The sequence below is a fragment of the Tupaia chinensis genome, unplaced genomic scaffold (genome assembly GCF_000334495.1).
Source record: "Tupaia chinensis unplaced genomic scaffold, TupChi_1.0 Scaffold000023_1, whole genome shotgun sequence".
Taxonomy (NCBI): domain Eukaryota; kingdom Metazoa; phylum Chordata; class Mammalia; order Scandentia; family Tupaiidae; genus Tupaia; species Tupaia belangeri.
The window spans coordinates 2,905,599-2,907,698 of NW_006159453.1; the positions used below are offsets into that span (position 1 = coordinate 2,905,599).

Genomic DNA, 2,100 nt, shown 5'->3' on the forward strand with positions numbered 1-2,100 from the left:
TTAACGCGTGTTCATTTCCTGGTCCCAGCTGATACTTGGACATAACGGGAAGGGCGGTAGGAAAGTAGCTTACCAGAGGCTCATGGCTAGAAAAAGATGGGCAAGCTACGTTGCAAAGATTTTCTTTTTACATTTCCCCTTAATTTTAGGCCCACAATCCTACAGGCTGGGTTACACATAGGCAGGCATAGTCTAGATTTACAGGTCAGTCACACTTTGCCTGACCTGAAGCCAGATTTACTATAGTGCGACAATTAAGATGAAAAGAAAAGGAACTCCCACTTGTTTCCAGCTGTGTTGTGAGGCTCTGCAGGTCTTCAGTTTGCTTACCACGAGGAAATTCTGGCTTGTGTTGTGTAAGAAACATTTTAAAAATCGAGTTTCCTGATTTCTTTAAATTTGCTATTACTCATCTTGTATCAAATGTCTGTTACTTGTTTTCATAAAATGAAAGGAATGAAAACATCCTGAATGATTTTGTGTGGAAGAGGTAAATATAATGTTTGCTCCTCCCCTCGTCCGGGAGGACGAGACTGTCATTCTATAGCTGGGACCGGTTCACACTCCAGGCTCCTGTGCTGGGCCTGGGGACCTGTCTAACTCACAAGCCTCAGTGAGCCAGGCCAGGCCACACCAGAGTGGAAGACACCTGAGGAACAGCTGCCATCGCTGCCTGTGTGGGCCCTTTGGAGGCTCTGAACCACAGTGCTAGCATCCAAGGAGCAGTACCAGGCCAGCCAAGCTTTTCTTAACCCTTAGGTCCAGTCCGTTTGCAGTAGAGTCCTTTGTTTCTTCGAAAGCACAAACCCTGTCATGGCAACTATGGGACAGACATTGAGCATTTATAAAACATTGTGTTCAGAGTGAAAATGACCTACACCTGACAATGCTGTCTCTTCTCACGTCTCACTGCCACCAGGCAACCTCCATGAGTCCATGCCTATTTCACCGAGAATGTGCTTCATCTCAGACAACCTACCAGGATACCTGTAAGAATGGGTTAATCAAGCTTATGAAAACAACCCCCCTCTCCCCTTAGAAGAAAATATTTAACCTCAACTCTAGTTCAACTATTTGAAAACAGATATAAAATAGTGTTCATTTGCAATACTGCCTCATGACTATAGTATGCATAACTATGTAGTAGTGTTTTGTTTTGTTTGTTTTTTCTTGTAGGTGCCCCTTTCTAAGTCAAGGATGAGTAGGCAGTATGATGTGTTGGAAACAAATTTCAGTTTTTGAAATAAGCTTAAGAAAATGATTCTTTTGGTTAAGAAAAATACATTCAATCGATAGTTTAGTTTAAATGAACTCTCAAAATTTGGTATCAATGAACAACCTTTAAGTTGAATTCCAGATTAAAATGCCACTTAGATCTTAAAAGAGTCAAGGCATTGTAAAGTTAGCAGAAAATGAAAACTGAGATAGAAGTTCATTATTTGTTTTCCCTGTTCTAAACAGCATACCACTAATAGTTTTGGTCACTCTGGCTTTTATTAGGGATTTTTATCGTGTTCCAGAAGGAGATGACAGGAAAGCAACTTGTGTAGTTAATAACCTCGGTCCGAAGAAGTGTATTTGCAGGCAAAATTTCTACAGTCATCAGCCTTGTCTGGGAACACGAGGAATGTGTTTTCATTTTAGGTCACAACAACTAGGTTAAGCAATTTATTATTAAGGTCGGGATAAAATATTTGAGTTTTTAATGGGGAATGGGGTAGGAGAAAGGAAGCGAAAGTAACTGACCTGTGCGGCCAGAGGACCCTCCAGGCACGAGTGCAGTGGGGAAGTGTGGCTTTTAGGCAGCACTTTGCCACTCGTTTCTCAAGTCATGGAGCCAGCCTCCTTGGGAAGCGGGTTGCAGGTGTCAGATCCCCGGCTCTCCCACTTGCACTCAATTAGCTTTTGCCCAAAGATTTCAGGTACCTTCTTCTGGACTCCCCTCCCCCACCCCACCGCGGGCACCAAGAGGACCCGACGGCGGTTTCAGAAAGCTGAATGGCGATCCCGTCCGGGGTCCAGGCCCCGGCACCGTCCACCACGCCGCGCTGCTGGGCGACAGGGGTAAGTCGGCGGGGCTGGCACAGCCTCCGGGGCACG

At 44.9% G+C, this 2,100-nt stretch overlaps 1 long non-coding RNA gene across 1 annotated transcript in view; it reads left to right on the forward strand.

Moving 5' to 3' along the window:
• Window positions 1-853: 853 nt before the first annotated feature.
• The window catches only part of LOC114007207 (uncharacterized), a 6,410-nt gene continuing 5,163 nt past the window's right edge, over window positions 854-2,100 (forward strand). The window contains exons 1-2 of the long non-coding RNA XR_003548833.1: window positions 854-989; window positions 1,916-2,064. This is a non-coding gene — a long non-coding RNA (uncharacterized LOC114007207). The remainder of the gene's footprint in view (window positions 990-1,915; window positions 2,065-2,100) is intronic.